Here is a 21,623-nt window from a genome sequence, read left to right on the forward strand (position 1 = left end):
CCCCTTTTCTGATGAAGGGTCTTGGCCCGAAACGTCAGCCTTTCTGCACCTATGATGCTGCTTGGCCTGCTGTGTTCATCAAACTCAAGGTATTGGTGTTACTTTAAACTACTTGTTAGCCATCTAGCCAACAGAGCTAATCAGCCCACATGCAAATTTGTCCCTTAAATTATTCCATAACGACCTCAAAATAGATACAATACCAGTATGTGTTGCAACACCTGCTTTAGACTGTGTTGAAGTGCTCTTTTATAAAGTCCATGGGGTCGTACAAGGTCAAGTGATTCTTCAGATACATACAATGAGGTATTGGGAACTGGAAGTTATATTGACATCATGTGACCTTGGGTCAATAGCAGACATATGGAACGAGAAATTTTTTAATTGCTCTTATAATGTCACATAAACCAATAACAACCAACTTAGAAACTTGAAATACGCCAAAATGATTCAACTCCTAATCAAGGAAATGCACACTCCCCAATGTTTATTGATTGCAACCAATTGATATAAATTAGCTAATTACATAACAGGAGCTCAGGACCTTCCATCTCTATTAAATCACACCAGAGTGAGGAATCCTGATTGTTTTGCAATACAGGAGAGCTCAGTGGTTACTTGCACTGCAACTTTGAGTTCAACTCAGATTGTAAAGTGCTTTAAAATTTATATTTTGAAAGAATATCAATTGACTTAAATATGTTGTAATTTGCGTGATCTGCAATAAATAGGTAAGAGACTTGGGAAAGGTTTTCCTCCGCACTATTTTGGTATGCAGTTATTATACTGGCCTTAGAGGGTTTGTTACAGCTGCCAACTGCTAACCCAAAGGTCTCATACACACAACCCCAGAATAAACCTGCTCGGTATGCTAAACCAAGCCACGAGGACAAGCTGTTGATTTGTGCCTGGTCTTGCTAGTGAGCAAACATAACAAGCACAGCGTATTTGTCATTTTCAAAGATCAGTGCATTGAAAATCATCGGTACTATTGCCTTAGTATGCGAACTGGAGGACAGTAGTGCAATACTTTTAATGAAATCAAAACTTGGGTTTATGATTTTGTTGCAATGTACAGTCGGAATATTATTCCAGCTTCTGTCTCAGCTGTTTTGATTGTCTCCTAAGTTGCAGCTTAAAAAATAACGTCACACCTCATATGAAAACCAAAACTATTCACCTGAAAGACATGAAGAGATCAACTATTGCACATATGAACATTTGCTTATTTTCTAACATCCTTCAGTTCAATACAGTCGTAATTGTGCTTCTTACAATGGTCATGTAAATACTCTGTCACAACATGATATATTTTTTCTTGTGCTCAAATGATAGTGTTTCTCTCACACTTATGCACGCATCACTATATTAATAAGTGCTCAAAAATGTTCAAACTATGGTCAATGTGATTTTTGTTGTCCAGTACTGCACAGCATTTTCACACATTATATATCGATCAACTTTACTCTACACTTGTGATTCTCAAACTTTATTACATTACTAACAGATATAACACGTAAGTAAATTTAAAATCTACAAAACAAAAGGTCAACAAAAGGGAGACTATGTTTTCAACCCTGCCTATGGATAAAGATTAATTCAGCCCTTGATTACTGAAAAGAAAACTAATGTTCCAGAGTGATAATTGTCCTCTGTTGTGACCCTTACCCCCTGCTATTCTGCACCTTGTCCTCCATATGTACACAGGTCAATCCCATCAGCGGTGACTGCAGAATGTGCTGTATCGCCCGGGGCACAATCCACTCAACAGCCTGGTGCTTCCAAATGGCTTTTAACTCATTACAAACACACAGAGACTGACAGTTGGCAGAAATCACATACAGTGTCTTCAAAAAGAGATTGTATCCTTTTTTTAAACTGTCGGGAACTACAAGCTCTGTCAAAGCAAGTAGCAAATATATTCCAAGCATGTGTTTGGGAACAGATTATTTATTCTACCCTGCAAACAAGCCAAGACAGGACAATTTAGAGAATATATTAAATAGTCTATTCATTTATAAAAGATAATTTTGAACTCAAATTCAATTTGGGGAAAAATGATTTCTAGACTCTCACTCCTGAGGGAAGGAAGGTTTATTGCAAACTATTGGTGTTTCTGAAATGTTTTAATATCTTCAAATCCATTTGTTATGGTGTGTTAGCAATGTCCTAAACTGAAATACTGAAGGTGAAAACTATCGTAAAGGAGAAAATCTGTGCAAAAAAGGTTTGGAGGATCACTGAGAGATACAAGATCTTACAGTCTGTAAGTGACGTGATATGGTGTTATTTCATTTTTCCAATGATGCTGGAACCTGATGGAATATGTTATATCTGAAGCCATTAAAATAGTAATTATTATATTGTTGCTTTACTTGATAGAAGGAGAAACAAACAATATCTGTGTTGTTGAATTGTGAATAAAGTCTGCTGTCCCAGATATCGTGGTGCAACACATATCAGCCCAATATTGCTAGTTTAATTCCACATGATATGATTTCTGTATATGAATTTGGTGTAGGCACTCTATGAGCATGATAACTTCAGCTTTATTTTATTGTTGGCCATTGCGTCTCTGTAAAGCTCAGAAATTTCCAAAGAATTTAATATTAAAAAAAAACAGCAATTCTCACATTAAAGTCTCTTTTATAACAAATTACAATGCATGAAGTCTTTTCTTAAGTTTTTCACCCAGCTGGCATACAACAAATTACAGGAGTTGCTGATTTCTCTCCACATTTCAATCCTCCTTTCCTGGATATGGTGACTTTTGCTGTGGTGAACTTGTACAAATGTGGCCAGTCATTAAGTGCCTCACACATTTGTCACTTGTGAATTTATGAAGTTACACCATACACATGTACACTTCTGCTCCATGCTATGGACTTACTTTTCAACTTGACTTGTATTTTGATTTGAATTCCGAAGCCGATTCACTCTGTTGCATTTGCAGCCTGATTGAGGTCTCCACAGAATTTCAAAGAATTTACAAAAAGAATTTTATCATTTCAAGTACAACAAAAGAAAAATAATGACAATGAAAATAGCACAGCATTTCCCAGTGCTTTGAGGGCTAGAATGGATAAACAAACACAAGGAAAGCCAGGGGTAAGAGCTCAGCGAAATGTGCTGAAGGTATAGTCAAAAAGAGAGACTTTAAAGAAGGTTTCAAAAAGGGAGACAGACAATGAATGAATAAAGGAATTAAATTCTGGCATGCAGTTGCGACATGGCTAAAGACTCTATTGGCAATGAAGTGAAGGGAAAGTGAAATGTGTGATATTTTCGCTAATGACCTCTCCTGGTACTTTGTGGTATTTGCCTTCTCTACTAGTATCTGGTACTAGGTAAGTGTTGTTTGAGATAGTTTGCTGCCACCAATCCTCCTTTGTCTTGGACTAATCTGGTGATTAATGGTAAAGAATGTACTACTGTAGAGTATCGAGAGAACAGGCACTGTTTTTAGCTACCATAAAGGTTTATTGGATGATAGCAATAAGTACAACTACATTTGGTAAGGCATTGTTACGAGGACCTTAGCAAATTGGTACAGATACACTTAGTCCTCTGAAAGCCAGAGCAGGACTCCTTGTCTCCCAGCTATAGACTGAATGTGACATCAGTAGATTGGGTGGATCTGACCCTCAGGCAACTGTCTATGTGGAGTTTGCACATCTTACCTGTCACTGCGTGGGTTTCTTTCAGGTACTCCGGTTTCCTCCCACAGTCCAAAGATGTGCAGGTTAGGTGGATTGACCATGCTAAATTGCCCATAGTGTCCAGCGATGTGCAGGCTAGACAGATGGGCTGTGGGAAACGCAGGGTTACAGGGATAGGGCAGGGGGTTGTGTCTGGGTGGGATGCTGTTTGGAGGGTTGGTGTGGACCCGATGGGCCAAATGGCCTGCTTCCACACTGTACGGATTCTATGATGCTATTCTATGATAATGTAATGTGAACATTAACACTTCATAACCATTATCTTACACAACAGAATGCAGATAAAATTGGAGTCAGACAGTGGGCTGAATTTTGTGGAACGGATTAAATAGTAGGCATCAGACTCCCAGTGGCAAAAAAGAATTTAAGCAGTGACAAGATAACAAAATGGGAAGCTAGTGAACTTGTGGTCAGAAGCTTATTGATATGCTAAGTGCCCAGTTGCATATTATTTCAATTCAATTCAACAAGAGTTAATCCTGCCTCCCCGATGCCATTTGTCCTTGTGCCTTCCATAACCCACTCAGTGAAAGCTGGTGACTTACGTGTGGCTTCCTACATTCACTGTTATTTTACTTCCAGAACACTGAATCACAGGACACTGGCTTGATCTGGTGGATGTTTTCTTTGTGTGAAAACATACTTAGCTGACACTACGTGATGCAGAAAATTCAGAATCCAAAATTTAAAGGGGCAGCCCAGAACTGAGGTGTAGTGTGTATAACTATTATATGCAGGTTCTGGCAGCCTTAGGCAGATGAGCACAAGGCATCATATTAGTGCTAAATGATGGATTTATTAACTATTTACACAACATATGGAGGGACAGTTTGGCAAAACTTCATTAGAAACTTGTCCATTCAGATATCAGTTCCATGTAATCTAACATTACCTATTATGCAGAATAACTATTAGGATATTGCTATTAACACCATATGCCACACTGAGAACAAATTCCTTAAAGTGATATCATCACAGGTCCAAGTTCCACAGGAGAGAACCCTGAAGAGGCAGCCTGCAAGGAAAGGGAGAGGTTGTGTCATGACTATAGATCTCTGGATCAACTATACATATACCAAATTTTCTTTTACAATGTCTGCTATTTTTAAAATGAGGATACACAGAAAAAGATGACTTTAGATTTAAATTCAGTGGTTGTCTGGAAAGGAACATTGGAACGTCACACTTGAAGAAGCAAAGAGAATGTCAAACATCAACTCCTCAAAAGAGAGGGGCAAGTCAAAACAAACTGAACTATGATCTCCTGTGGCTTCAGAGATAACAAGAGGCTGACTGCCATGCCATCTCAGCAGAAAAAATCTCCTGTAGATTATGTCCCAAACTGCCAACATGTCATTTCCCCTTCCAAGAATATATAAAAACAGTAATTTTAAGAAAAACAGAGGCTAAAAACCAAATTTAACCCCTGGTCCATTTGCTAGTGGAAAATATGTGTGTGTTGTGAAGGTCACAGCTGAGAAAACCTTAGTCATCCCTGCACTAGATGTAAAAAGGAAAGTCTTTCTTTCTGTATCAGAAGCCAAAAGATAATCGAAGAGAAACAGGACAAAGGTCTTTCACTTGCTGCAAAGCCAAAAATCTTGAAATCAAAGCTCACCTACTAACATAGGTACTATCTACTCCAAAACCTTATAGGCACTATCAGTATCATCTAGAGTAATGGTCATAACATTGCACCACCTACTGTTCATGGAACTCAGAGACTGATCCATATGTCTTTTTTAACTTTAGTTTGTACTCACCTCTTATTTAAAATCTGTATGTATGTGTATCATTATTATTTCCTTGTGTGATTAATAACTAATAAATTCACATTTTTCATTAAATCAGGAAAGCATGGTTAAATGGGTTCCATGTACAAGTTAAATTAGTTTTGTCTGAGAGTAAAATAGCCAAAAGAGATGGGGTCCTTTTTAAATTAATCTCGTTGTAACCAACAATTGAGTGAAAAAAGGAGCAACTTCATCCTGTCTTACCTGGGAGTTGACATTTGGGGTATCTTGTCTGAAATCAGAATAAATTGGGGAAAGTGACCCAGGGACTGGTCATAACATGTTGTGACAACATGGGAGTCATCCACCATGTTCTTCTTCATCATAGAGCATTGGAGGAGATGTGCTGTCTGCACTGTGGCATCTCAAACCACAGCTAAACCCACTATGGTTCCAAACGGTCTTGTATGGTGGTGGAGGAAGATTCTCTCTGGAATTTGGAGAGGCTTTCTTTGAAATTTGGATGCTTGATATTTAAAGGTTACAGCTTTCTTAAAAAGTCCACGAGACACTTTCCCACCCAACCAGAAGATGGGACATCTTTTAGGGATGGTGCCAGAGCTGAGAATGAGCATTTGGTGATGTAGAGTTCCTGACCATGGCCCTGCCTCCCCCTTCAGGTGATCCTGTGCATTCTTGAGTTTGCTATCAAGAAGCCAGGCTCAGTTGAAATGACAGAGGCCTGTGCCACATACCCAATGTCTCCAGGGTGTACCAGCAGTGCCACCATGGTAGGAATAAATCCAGCCCAGTAGGTGTGAACTTGGATGAAGGGTTGAAGAAGGTTGTATGAACATGGTATGGTAAAGTGATGGAGGTACACATTTAGGTAGGGACCGCTGGTCAAAGTTGACAACTGAGTATATATCAAATTCAATTCCACATGGTCAATGTTTGAAAGATGAAAACTGACAGACACAAGAATACAGGTGTCCAAGTGGTGGTTACAGTGTAATTTGATGGAACAATATTTGACATTCCATTGATATAGGACTAAGATGCAGAAATGCCACTAAATCCAGCCCTGTAATCTCCCTACAGTTCTGCAATCTCCCCCGATCCTACAATCTCTCCCAATCCTGCTAGTTCCTCCTGCTCTGCAATTTCGTCCTGCTCTGTGACTGTCCCAGCTCTGCAAACTCCTCCAGTTCTGCAATTCCCAAGATCCATGCATTCTGCAATTTCAATCCTATTGAACGTCCCCAAATTTAATTACTCCACTACGGGAGGTCATGCCTTCTGCTGCCTAGGCTCTAAACTTTGGAATTCCCTCATTGAATCTCTCTTCTATCCCTCCTGGCACTCATTAATCTATTTGACCCAGTTCTTGATCATTTGTTCTAGTATCTCCTTAAATGGTTCATTATTAAATTTTATTTCACCATCAAATGACTTAGTGGAATCTTTTCTCACATCAAAGGGACTATCTAAATGTGAGTTGTTATAAAAACCTTTGAGTGTTCACAGGTGAAAAGTGCCACAGGGGACTTGGTGGTGTGAAATGCCATTTGGTTGCAAATGACAGCACTTCCAGAAAGAAGTGATGAAAGGACCTCTGAGTAATGTCTGACCCAAGACCCACCCTCCAAGGTAGGTAGACCAGACATCCGTACTTTGACCAATCTCCAGATTATGTCAGGTTGCTTATGTATTGTGGAAGCAAGAATACTAGTGCTGGATCTTATTGGAGAGCTTCATTTATTGTTTATGCTGTAATACCCCTTGCTTCAATGGTTCTGAATATTTGACTATATGTGACATATGTCCAATGTGATACTGCCTGTTTTACCAACTACCCAAGACCAATAATTTTCAGACACAATACTAACAGTTAGCATAATGTCATTATATTCTGCTAATCTACCAGTAAGTGGCAGTTACAGTGTGGACATTAAAGAAGCATTCAGTATATTTTCCTATCCACCACACAATGAACAGTAGAATAATTTATCTGTATAATTAATGTAATTTATCCAAAACATTATGCAACCATTTAAAGTTATTTATTTGGTACATCTTCATCAAATTAATTAATTTAAACAAACCTCAGGACTGCAAAATAAGTTGTTTGGAAAATCACTTTAAATGAATTGTGGAAGTATGTTAATTTTAATAGCCACTATGATGACTTTATTCAATTTATTAAAAATTCTGGTGATCAAATTACTGCAAACACTGAGAACATTGCATCAGTTAAATTGGAAATTAAATTTGATCTTACTTCACGTGTAATGATGCACATTTCATTGCTTTCAACATGTGCTTTTGCCTAAGACTAGGCATTGGGATGAAATAGAGCACAATTGCACAGAATAGGGTCAGAATACGTAAGAGTTTATTGCAGTTGAATTTCAATTTGCGTCCGGGAGTAAAACTGGCGTTATGGGTCAGCCACCCGTTAGAGAAACTGCTTAATCTTCTAACTCAGAGGCAAGCAGCTTATCTTTGAACTGAGGCTAATACTTGTTTCAGCAATAAAGGAGGAAAGAATAGGGTGAGGGCATTTCCCTGTGCAATATGAATTTCCAGGGAGTCCTCCGGATGGTTTGGAGGATTTTGATGTACGACACTGAACTGGTCAACAATAGAAACTGGTGCAACCTGAAATTCTCAATCAGAATGCAGTCACAGGATCATGGTGTAAGTGGCTGCTGACCTGGATTTGAGTTAATTGGTAAAGGCAGTCTTAAAGACACTGCATGGCTACCCTTTAATCTGCTGCTACCTTTTTGCAGAATGGGTTAACTGAACCCTTTTACATCACCACTGCCCCTGGACGTGCCCTAGAGAACATTTCCTTCAGAAGTCTTTGCTTCCTAAATAAGAACAGTTCTTTCCTGGAGGCTATGTGCAGGCAAGCTTCAGGCTCATTCGAGCATGTGGCCACTTATGTTACTTCTTTACAAAGCCAAAGCGGACGTTGTGAACATTTCATTCTCTGGACGTCTAATTGAAACATTCAGGGCAGCTTGGTGCCAGTGATGCTTATCTAGAACAAACAGAAAGGGGTTTGTTTTCCCCAGAAATGAATGGAAACAATGTTTGTTTTAAAAACTGGTGGAGTGGGAAATGACCATTTCTAGTCATGATTCTATTTCCTTCTTGGAAAAAGGCCATCTCTTGTGCTTTATTTGAAGAGAGAGAGAGGGCACGAGTTTGATCAAAGAATGCCCTACATCTTAAGTGAGCTTCTTATTCAAAGTCAGCATCTTTTCATATTTTTAGGCCATGCCTGCTCTGCTAGGGATCAGGTGCAGGTCAGCACCTGAATCTCTTGGATGGACGTTGACTCTATTCTCATAATATGCAAAACAGGTTAAGGGCAGTGTCAGTGCCATTAGTTGAGTGTTGATAAACACAGTCATTACAGATTTGCACAGTTACATAATTTCTCGTGCACCTTATTGGACATGCATTGAAAGAAGGGATTTAGAGTCATAGAATCATGGAAATGTACAGCATGGAAACAGACCCTTCGGTCCAACTCATCCATGCCAACCAGATATCCTAAATAAATCTAGTCCCATTTGCCAGCAATTGACCCATATCTCTCTAAACCCTTCCTATTCACATGCCCATCTAGATGACTTTTAAATGTTATAATTGTTCCAGCCTCCACCATTTCTTCTGGCAGCTCATTCCATACACGCACCACCTTCTGTGTGAAAAAGTTGCCCCTTAGGTCCCTTTTAAATCTCTCCTCTCTCACCTTAAACCCATGTCCTTTAGTTTTGGACACCCCCACTCTGGGGGGGATGTCTATTTACCCTATCCATGCCCCTCATGATTTTATAAACATTTATAAGGTCACCGCTCAGCCTCCGATACTCCAGTGAAAATTGCCGCAGCCTATCCAGCATCTCCCTATAGCTCAAACCCTCCAACCAACTGGACCAAGTAGGTTTTTATAACTGCTCGCTAACCTCAGACTGTGTTCCATTTTCATGAGCTAATCTGATGAAGCACTGAGGACACTACTGCAGTTTGCTTCCTTGTCCTCCTAAAGGAAAAACATTGTGAGAATTAAGGTTAAGTTGTCAAGGACCATGGTATCTTAAGAGAAAACTGAAAGAGGACCAATCAATTTCCAGAGGGTGAGTCTATTTCTGAATTCTCCCGCCTTCTTTGTTTTATTTTTGAATATTTCTGCCTCCAATTTTCATCTAACCTCCACGTCTTATCCTGGCAAACATCAGAAGGCTATTCTGGGAAGCACACATACTATATACATTAATATTTTTCAGCAGGTTTACTGCAGTGACCAGGAATCAGGAACAGGAACTGTATCTGACTTCTTTCCCTCTCCCTGATCAATGAGCAGTGAGACCAATTGTATTACTCTTAATGCTTCTCCAGATGTGATCCAAAAACCCAGTACAGGTCAGGGACAAATTAATACTCCTCGTGGACTCTTATATTGCAGTCCTCTCCCAAAGCATGTCTTTTACACAGTCACTACCTATGGGATATTCACCATCAGGGCTTAAGTCAATGAAGAAAATTCAATGAAGAAAATTCAATGAAGAAAAATGTCTTTATGGATGCCAGCCTTAACAAATGTGACCAGTTTACATTTGGCATTAATGGAAGCTGCAGAAGAACCATATTTTTGGAACCAGTGAGAAGAGCCTGAAAATCATTGAGATTCCAAAACTCTCTTGGCTGATCTTGCAGTTTGAACAACCTGTAAACTTGATGCCCTAACTCACACTGACTTTTGTTCACTTATTGCCCTGATCTACTTAGACTCCAGGTTCAAAAATGTCTCAATCTTGAAATTTATATCCTTGCTTTTCAATAACCTCATCAGCTCTTCCCATCTTATTTCTGTAACTTCCAGATCTCTGCACACCTTCAATTCTGACCTCATAAACATCCCTGATTTTAAACATTCTCCCAGTGGTGGCCATGTTTTCAGCTGCTAAAGCCCCAACTTGTTGAATATGTTCTCTAAACCTCTCCATTTCCCTACACCTCCCTCGACCTTCTCAGTATGATGCTTCTTAAAACCTGCCTTTTTGGCTAAGCTTTTGGTCACCTGTCCTGGTATCAACTAATGTAGCTCAGTGCTAAATGTTATTTACACTACTGTATTTGTTTGGATGGTTTACTACATTAAAGATGCTATTTAAATGCAAGTTCTTGTTGTTGACATGCTTCAGCTCAGTCCTATGATAGACCCTAAATGCCCCTAAACTGAGATATCAACATAAATTATTTGTTTCTCCCCAGGGCTCTGAATAAAGAAAATTTATTCATCACAAAGCAACAATAAAACCTGCACCAGGGTCAGTATTAGAGGAAAAGAAATTAAAATGACACTGTCTTGGATTTCTAACTGGAGGTTGAAACTCGTTGTAATAATATAGTCTGATAACTGGTCCTGAAGCTTCTTGACTTTAGCTGGCACTGCAACCTAATCAAAGCAAGTCAAAGATCCATCAGACTCCAGCTAAAAGAGAGAGAAAATTCAACCCTGAGGGTCATTTTGACCTAAACCAACCATCAGGAAGGTGACAGCCATGTGTTTTACACCCCCTCTGATTTTACTGAGGGCAACTTGGACATAATGTAAAACAAGCAGCCTACCCGATCCCATCAGCCTCCCAATGGGCATATTAGGTCAAAGTGACTTCCTGTGATTATGATTTTACAACAGCCAACTAGAAAAACCCCATAACAACAGACTAACTGGCTATGTACCTGCTTTCAACTGGACTCCTTAAGGCCTCACCTGAACTCATGCTGAACCTTGCCTTATTGTAATTCCCACAGCCTAGGCTGGAGGCTTCACTTTACAAGAACAAAGAGCATTATGAGAATAAAAAGTTGTGAACAAAGTAGAGTCACTACTATTTAAATAAAATAGAAAATTACAAGGTTAAAGGCCACGTGGACTGTGAAATTTGTATGGCAATCCTATAGTTTTCTTTGTTTGTTTTCACAAATAACAATGGGAACAATATCTTCAAAGTTAGTTTATGCTAACATGAATATTCAGAGATTATAGCCCATCTGTAAAAGTTTTGTTGAAAAGCAAATTTTAGATATTTTATAATACACTCCTCATTTCCAATTCTGTGCTCCTTCCAATGACTTGAAGGTCCCTTGTTTGATCATATTTATTGATTAAAGTAATTTTACACAGATCACAAATGGGAGAAGGTTTCTGCCTAATGGAAACCATGCCAATGGGCAGGTAAAATCACCCAGGTTACTTGCCCTGAAGCTGCCACGGATGATAATTTTGAATTGCTCAACTGAGCAGGCAACAAGTGGACCCAAGCAAAATTGGAAGAATTGACATGCGCATGAGGTCCTGAGGATGTTGTCAGGACCCACTGGGCCTCATATCAGGTGATCTATACAGTCAGTTTCTTACCAGCCTAACCTAGCAAGGAAGCAGATGAGAGGCAGAAGTGGTGAATATTCTGTCCATGTTAGTTTCCTTGTGGGGCTGGGGAGTGGGATAGTCAACCATCCCACTTTCCTGATCTTGGATAGGTGGCCTTTGGGCAGCATAATTTTTCCAATGACTCCCTATTCAAAACATGCAATGGGCACGGATATTTCAGACAGTAGGATTCAAATGCAGCCACAATTAAAATTAGATTAATTATCCCGCCACTAGCCTACAGAAGAATGTCTAGACAACATTGTTTAAATCCATCACTTTAAATTATTTTAAATGCTCTCTTTCACACGATCTGGATCTCACAGGCTAGGCCAGCATGTTGCACATTCCTTGAGAAGGAGCTGCAGCCTCTATCGGTTTTGTTTGTGTTTGGTTTACTGGCTGTAAATAAAAGCTCATGTTTGGAATGGTCCGATAGCTTGCCTGTCTGTGACATTCCCCTGCTGGGCGATGACAACATGTAGGTGTCCTGTGGGCATTGGGAACAGAGTAACAGTTATTTAGAGAGGCTGGTTTAACAGGATGTAGATAAGGATGCGGTGGTGTAGTGATTAAAAAGTGGCTAGGGAGAGAGAATGAACTTGTACGTGCAAGGGAGTGTCAGCTATGTTGGCGATGTGCTGTGAAGAGCATGGTTTTGTAGCTGCTGTGCCATGACATTGCTGGCGAGGGTCAACACTGGATTGCCAATAGTTGTCTGGGTGCACCATGGCCTTTTAAAGATGGCACACATTGAAGGGATGTTGATCTTTCTGCAGCCACCTATCAACTAGAGAGTTGTTTGGGCAGTGACGATGTAGTAAAATCATAGAATCCCTATAGTTTGGCCCAACAAGTCCACACTGACCCACACAGCATCTGACCCAGACCCATCCCCCTAATCTACACTTCCCTGAACACTACGGGCAATTTAGCAAGGCCAATCCACCTAACCTGCACAACTTTGGATTGTGGGAGGAAACCAGAGCACCCAGAGGAAACCCATGCAGACACGGGGAGAACGTGCAAATTCCACACAGACAGTCACCCGAGGTGGAATCAAACCCAGGTCCCTTGCGCGGTGAGGCAGCAGGTGCTAACCACTGAGCCACCATGTCGCCCTCTGGGGCTAGAATCTGATGAGAAGGAAGTCATGAGGGCAGGAAAGAAAGTTAATGAGGCATTTATGTTAAGATATGGCGAAAAATGTCTCTAAGCCTAATGTCAAAAAACCCTCCAAAATACTTGATGCAACTGGCATGTCATCAGAAAAATGTAAGATTCAGCCCAGTTAGTTTATTAATGACTAAACATAAGAAGATTGGGTAAAGCAGCATACAAACAAACAGGTTAGAAATAAGATGTGAGTCCAAAAAATTAGGAGTTAAAAAATGAATTAGTCTCTAAGTTGTTCATGAATAATGAATCATTGAATGTTGCAGTAATATTGACCTTGGTAGTTGAACAGTCAGTTTCGAGATTCTTGGCTTTATAGATTGATCAAAACTCTTTTGGTCTAATTCCTTTCAGCAATGACTGACTGGCAGCACTCAGAGTAAAGAAATCTTTTCTCTTTCTGTACCTGCAATACAGGAGTGTCTGCATGGCTGTTTTCAGAGCTGTGACCCTCAAAGCGCACTAGTCAACACGTTAGAATGTCAGGCCATTAAAACGCACAGACAAAGGTAGAAGCTTACTTTGTCCCCTGTTCCTGTGTATCCTTGAAATGGGGTAAATCACAAAGTCTCTCGTACAGACTGCTGCCTTTCTCCCCCCATCATGTTCAGAGCCTGAGATACTCCCTGGAGATTAGATTCAGTTTGTACTGCACTTTTGCCCTTTGAAGTGTCTGTGACACTTTGTCAGATGTGACATTCCAGAGTTCCTCTCTCCAAACAGCCACTGTCTTTACATCTGTAGTCAACATTGGGTTTTGTGCTCTTTTCTTCAAAAGAATGTCAAGAAGGTTTGATATGTTCATGGGTAATCTAGGGTATGATCCATGGTCAAGACATCAGCAATGGTAATGCCATTCATTGCCAAAGGGAGATAACTAGATTCTCTCCCTTTGGAGATTGTCATTGCCTAGCACCTTCCCATGGGACAATTAGAGATGTACAATCATTGTTGGCTTAGCCTGCAACAGACACATACCCTGAATGCATATGAAAATAACTGTGATGATCTATCACAGAGAAGAGCCCAGTTTGGAACTGTTGATGGATAAGGGATTGGTGGGTTACAGTTACTGGTAAAGCACTCTGTGTTCCTCATGGCCAGCAGGGACAGAAAGAAAGTTTAGATTCCATCATCTCTTCCTTTTCCTGTTTCTACCTCACCAGAAAAGTGTGATATTGTTTTGTGCCAGCATTCCAAAGTATTAATTTTGTCATTCTTGACTCGTAATAGTGATGTATTGAAATCAATTATCTTGAAATATAAAGTTACACATTGCTTGAACTACATCCATAACAAAAATTTACTTGATGTGGAGGTGCCGGAGTTGGACTGAGGTGGACAAGGTCAGAAATTGTACGACACCAGGTTATAGTCCAATAGGTTTATTTGAAAACACAAGCTTTTGGAGCCTCGCTCCTTCTTCAGGTGCTAGTGAGAGAGGTAGTATCAGGCACAGAATTTATAAGTAAAAGATCAAAGGGTCACACCACTGATAAGGGTATACTAAACAAACCTAAGATGCTGTTAAATCTTTAATCAGTTGGAAGGTTTTAATCGATTAATATGTATATGTAAATCCCCAAAATCCTTTCAAGTCCCTGTCCTGAGAGAACTAAAGGTTTTATCAGTGTAAAGAAGATGTGACCTTTTAGGTCAGACAATGCATGTTAGGTGTGAGGCCTTGTTTAGAATCTGTTTGTGTTTTGGGTTAGAGTCAGACTGGTTTTATTTCCAAGGTAGGAATTTATAAAATGCCACATTGACTGACTGTCTATAAATTATGTGCATTTTGAACAAAATAGAATGTATCTGCAAATTCAAATTCACCCCATTGATTCACATGTGTGTGCGTGAGAGGGGGGAGGAGAGAGAGAGTGTGCGTGTGAGGGAGAGACAGAGTATGTATGTGTGGGGGTGGGAGAGAGAGAGTGAGAGTGAGAGTGAGTGAGTGCGAGTGAGTAAGTATGTGTATGAGAGAGAGAATGTGTTTGTGTGTGCTTGAGAGACAATGTGTGTAGGAGAGAGGATCTGTTTGAGAATGTGTATGTTCGTGTGTGTGTGTGTGTGTGTGCCTGTGAGTGAGAGAGAGACAAAGTGTGTATGCGAGAGGATCTGTATGAGAATGTGTGTGTTCGTGTGTATGTGTGTGTGTGTGTGTGTGTGTGAGAGTGTACAGTGTGGTGGGGTCACCTGTAGAGCAATATAAACCCAAAATCCCGGTTGAGGCCGTCCTCATGGGTACCGAACTTGGTTATCAGCCTCTGCTCAGCAACTCTGCATTATTTTGTATTCCAAAGTCCGTCTTGGAGGACATTTACCCGAACACCCGAGGCTGAATGTCCTGCACCACTGAAGTGTTCCGCCATTAGGAGGGAATATTCCTGCCTGACAATTGTTGCACGGTGTCCATTCATCCGTTGTCATAGTATCCGCTTGGTTTCGCCAATATACCATGCCTCGGGGCATCCTTGCCTGCAGTATTTGAGGTAGACAATATTGGCCCAATCACATGAGTATCTGCCAGGCACGTGGTGGGTGGTGTTCCCACGTGTGATGCTAGTATCCAAGTCAATGACCTGACATGTTTTGCAGAGGTTACCATGACAGGGTTGCATAGCGTTGCGTTCAATGTTGTCCTGAAGGCTGGGTAGTTTGCTGCAAACAATTGTCTGTTTAAGGTTTGGCGGGTGTTTGAAGGCAAAAATGGAGGTGTGGTGAAGATCTTGGCGAGGTGCTCATTGTCATCAATAATGTGTTGAAGGCTATGAAGAACATGACGTAGTTTCTCTGCTCCTGGGAAGTATTGGACGACGAAGGGCACCCTATATTTGTATCACTTGTGTCTTCTGAGTGAGTCATCATGATTTTTCATTGTGGCATGTCAGAACTGGCGATAAGTGAGTTGAGCATCATATCCCGTTCTTAGGAGGGCATCCTTCAATACCTTCAGGTGTCTGTCTTATTTCTCCCCATCCAAACAGATCCTGTGCATACATAGTGCTTGTCCATAGGGGACGGCTATTTTAATATGTTTAGGGTGGAAGCTAGAGAAGTGCAGCATCATGAAGTTATCCGTAGGCTTGTGATAGAGTGAGGTATTGAGGTGTCCATCCCTGATGGAGATGCACGTGTCCAAGAATGATATTGATTCTGAAAAGCCTGATGGTGGGATAAACTTGTTGATATCGTTGTGTAGCCGTTTCAGTGACTCCTCACCATCAGTCCAAAGGAAGAAAATGTCATCAATGTATCTGGTATATAGGATTGGTCGGAGGTTCTGTGCAGCAAAGAAGTCTTGTTTGAACCTGTGCATGAAAATGTTGACATATGGGGGAGCAAATCTGGTCCCCATGGCTGTTCCATGTGTCTGGATGAAGAAGTGGTTATTGAAGGTGAAGAAGTTGCTGTCAAGAATGAAGTGGATGAGTTGTAGGATGGCACCTGGAAATTGGCAGTTGGTGATATTGAGTGCTGAGGCTGTTGTGGTGATGCTATCATCGTGGGGGATGCTGGTGTAGCGTGCCGAAATGTCCACAGTGATGAGGAATGTTCCTGGCTCCACTGGTCTGTGGGTGCTGAGTTTCTGTAAGAAATCTGTAATGTCGTGACAGAAGCTGGAAATTAACTTGCAAGAAACAAAACGGAAATAAAAACACCAAAGCAACTCCTTATCCTAGAAATGATCAAGGAAGAAACTCAGAGATTAGAAGTCTTATGCATCTTCCAAGTCCTAGCTCTAGTGCAATAGAACGTGTGATTATTTAACACAAACAAATCACCATTATTGGAGAAGGATCAGAAGGAGTAATAGCATGCCAGTTGAAATAGAGGGGGTGATGGAAGATCTTTGGAAATGTTGAAATTTTGTGGTAAGATTTTCATTTTTATCTATACAACCTGGAGAATCCGCAAAATTAAAATCTGCACATACAAAATTAATAGCTATGATAATTTTCGAAGTTTTTCTGGTAGTTGTAGTGGTCCATGCTCTTCCTTAGCTATTCACCGAGTTCATCCTGTCATGATAATAAAGTTGTGCAGAATGTGACCAGAAATCATGACATGCACTCTGCTGATTGCTGAGGACTCCTTGAGAATAATCCAAACAATGGATGACCCTGATGGTCTGCTCTACCACATCACCTGGCAGTGTGGTTATCATTGTATGCATTAGGCATAAGTGTATGTGGCTTGCACACTAGAATCATTGCTCAAGTTGCTCTTGATACCCAGCATCACGATTTGGCTTGGTCTGGTGGTAAAGATGCAATGGAATGCCACAAACTGAAGGCATCAACAGTTAATACTAATCATTCTCTGCCTATGATCACGTACATGCTTAATCTTAAAGGAGTAGTATTCCTTTCAGTTGCAATGCGTGGCAGAGTTCAGATACAGCACCCACAATGTGATATGTGTACAATTAACAGCCCCCGCACCGTGGGGAAGTCGGGAAGTCTGCAAATCTCCCAAAGCCATGTGCTTGCTTACCTACTTGGCATTAAGGAATGAGAATGATACCTAGTGGTTGCTCAGTGGGCAGAGAACCTTACCAACCTCAAGTACACAACACTGAATGCCAAACTGTGAGACGTTGTGACTATCTCCAGCTCCAGACTGGAAGGAACCCCAGACATGTAAAAACTGATCACCACAGTTACCTTCACAGCTACTGGCAATGGCATCCTTGCCCTGCTCTGAGGCTGTAGTTCTGACTGCAGCAGATGGCAGATCTCAGTAAGGACATCTTTACTGAAGCAATGTTATTGCACAGATTTTACCTCAATGAAGGAGAACTGCTTCCTGAACACTGTCTGTGGATATAGTATCTTCTTCTTTTCCTCCTACTTCTACAAGTAGCTTGTCCTGTTCTGCATTTCCACCCTCCTAGTCGTATTACATTCCACAAGATGAGCCTGCCATTGCACCAATGTCTGATTTGTGCAGAAGCTTTGAAATCAGCAATGATTCCTTGAAAACCTTTCAGATCACTTCCTGCAATCCTGGCCAGTTTAGAGAAAACGCTAACCAGTTGTGGAATCCAAATAAGAGCCAGTGGAAATCAACTGGCAGGTAATTTGTAATTGTTGGTACCTTTAAACAGTGCTGCTAAAGCAAGCTTCCTGCTACTGAATGTATGTGTAGTTAAGACAGTGCATTACATGAAGGAGTCAACTTCATGATGGCAGCACTTATGCCAAACAGTGTTGCTTGTGGCCAATACCATCATATGCCAACATACTTCTGGCAGCCATTCATCATGCCAGCACTAATACCTTCAACAATGTGGCATCCTGCATGACTCGCTCAAGTAGTGTGCTCTCACATCACAGATGCCATTTTGAACACCAAATGATCACAATCAAACAGCTGATCTGAATTTTGTGCCAATTGGCTTTATTGCCTCTGTTTTCGTTTTGGGGCAATTTTCAAGGGTGAGAAATAAATAGACTATCCTGCTGTTTCTGATGAGGTAACATTTAACCAGCATTGCTGCAGCATGTCCGTGCTCAAAATTTCAACCTCCTTTAGTCTTTGAAGAGTTAAGTTTAACTTAAGTAGGCCAGCACACAAAATGGCTGCTGTTCCTTTCATGTTGACATTACATGCACCCTGACCTTGTGGTTACCAGGTGTGGGACAGGGCAAAGAGTTTAGCCAGTGGCACAAAGTTCCATACACAGTTCACTGGAGCGTTGGATTTCTTCAGCAGCTCTGTGAAGCCTGTAATTAGCTGTATTTTCATGTTAATTAGCCTGCTCCTTCAGAACCTACAGAAACCTCTTGAGGTATGCTGTAACCCAAGAAGGTTAAAGCGACAGTGTCCCTTGTTGCCTCACACTGACTGGATGCAAATATTAGAGTTACCCTGCCTCTCTCTATTACAAACCACAGCTTAGGATGGGATAGGGCTAAGAGTTATATGGATGTCAGTGTTTAATCACTTAAAAAAGACCAAGATTTTTAACACCAGCATATAAACTCATTTATCCTGAATTTTATATTTCAATTTATACAGTGCCATACAAAAATATTCTACAGGCAACAAAAGACTGTTCCCCTCCCCCATTTCTGAAGAAGGGTCTAGGTCGGAAATGTCAGCCTTCCTGCTCCTCTGATGCTGCTTGGCCTGCTGTGTTCATCCAGCTCTACACCTTGTTATCTCAAAAGACTGTTAAGTCCTGGATCCCAATGCCAACTTTAGATAAATAGGTATTTTAAATGGGGATAGGAATTGGCCATGCATTTTGGGCCCTGAGAAGTCAGGGATCTTCACATTCCCTCAACAACATGGGCCAAGGGAAGAAAGTTTGGTGAGATATCCAGCAAGGAGCTTCCCAAAAACAAGAGCAAAAAGTCACATTTTTTAACCGTGTCAAATGGAGAGACGAGACTCTCGCTAGTGAGTGGCAAGAGGCCGATTTGCATGTATTAGCATGTATTAACATTTCATTATTGCTTAATCTCTCCTCATTAATTTGCAGTTTCCAATTCTCCCACATGTCGCATAGAATCTAGATGCTGAGAGTTCCCTACATGAAAGTGGTTCTCTGGCAATTCCAGCTCTCCTCTTGCTGTCCTGGACATCCATCTACGAAACCCAGCACCATGCTTTTTGGCAAAAGCTTAAAAGCTCACAGTACTTCAATCTTGTCCTGTTTTAACCGCCAGGATGTTGACAGTGGGGTTTCAGTGACGGTTATGCCAATACATGACAAGGGATTCTCTTTTAGAGTTGATTATAGCCTGGCACTTGGGCGGCACAAATGCTACTGGTCCAAGTGGGCTCTTGCTGCATTAGAATATTGACCGCTTCAGGATCTGAGGAGCCACAATTGGTGCTGAACTTTGTGTAGTCATCAGCAAACATTCCCACTTCTGACCTTAAGATGGAGGGAAGGTCATTGATGAAGCAGCTGACGATGGTCGGGCCTAGGACATTACCCTGAGTAATTCCTGCAGAGACGTCCTGAATCTGAGGTGATTGACCTCCGACAACCACAATTATCTTCATTTGTGCCCAGTATGACTCTAATCAGCAGAAAGCTTTCCCCATGATTTCCACTGACTCCAGTTTTGCTAGGGTTCCTTCATGGGGTCACTTGGTTAAATGCAGCTTTGATGTCGAGGGCAGTCACTCTCACCTCACCTCAGGAATTTAGTGACTTTATTCACATTTGAGCTAAGGCAGCAGAGAAAAGATGGTAGCACTTACCTTGGCACACCAGAGAAGGTCGTTGACCTTCTGGACAATCGAGAGTGCACTGCCCAGCTAACAAACTCTGATGGTCTTCAGGAAAGAGGATGGCCTCTTCTGCACCACCCTGAGGGTAATGTTCAAACTGCCAGACCCTCCAGGTCTCTGTCCACAAACTAGAGTGGCATGTTTTTGATGTCCAAGACAAATGAGATGAACTGTGCAGAGCAACTGGGAAGAATCAACTCTTTTCCAGATGGACAACAGCCTCTTAAATGTTCAAAGATAGTAGGAACTGCCGATGCTGGAGAATCTGAGATAACAAGGTGTAAAGCTGGATGAACACAGCAGGCCAAGCAGCATCAGAGGAGCAGGAAAGCTGACATTTCGGGTCTGGACCCTTCTTCAGAAATGGGGGAGGGGAAAGGGATTCTGAAATAAATAGGGGGAAAGGGGGAGGCGGATGGAAGATGGATAAAGGAGCAGATAGGTGGAAAGGAGACGGACAGGTCAAAGGGGCAGGGATGGAGCCAGTAAAGGTGAGTGTAGGTGGGGAGTTAGGGTGAGGGTTGGTCAGTCCACCAACCTCCGGATCCAATGCATCATCCGCCATCTGCAATCTGACCCCACTACCAAAGACATTTTTCCCTCGCCACCCTTATCTGCCCTCCTGAGGGACCACTCTCTCCATGACTTCCTTGTCCGCTCCACACTCCCCACCAGCCCCACCACCCCTGGCACTTTTCCCTGCAACCACAGGAAGTGCTACACCTGCCCCTACACCTCCTCCCTCACCCCCATCCCAGGCGCCAAAAAACCTTCCACATCAAACAGATGTTCACTTGCACATCTGCCAATGTGGTATACTGTATCCGCTGTTTCTGATGTGGCCTCCTCTACATCGGGGAAACCAAGCAAAGGCTTGGAGACTGCTTTGTGGAACACTTACGGTCGGTTCGCGACGAACGACTGCACCTGCCAGTCACGAACCACTTCAACTCCCCCTCCCACTCCTTGGACGACATGTCCATCCTGGGCCTCCTGCAGTGCCACAACGATGCCATCCGAAGGTTGCAGGAAAAGCACCTCATATTTCGCTTGGGAACCCTGCAGCCCAATGGTATCAATGTGGATTTCACAAGCATCCAAAAACAAGCCCAGCTCATCCCCGCCTCCCTACCCTGCCCGTCCTTCCTCCAACCTATCCACTCCTCCCACCTCAAGCCCACCCCCACCTCCTACCTACCAACCTCATGCCCGCCCCCTTGATCTGTCCGTCTTCCCTGGACCGACCAACCCCCACCCTAACTCCTGCCTCCCCCTTTCTCTCTATTTATTTCA

The sequence above is a fragment of the Rhincodon typus genome, chromosome 27 (genome assembly GCF_021869965.1).
Source record: "Rhincodon typus isolate 14 chromosome 27, sRhiTyp1.1, whole genome shotgun sequence".
Taxonomy (NCBI): Eukaryota; Metazoa; Chordata; class Chondrichthyes; order Orectolobiformes; family Rhincodontidae; genus Rhincodon; species Rhincodon typus.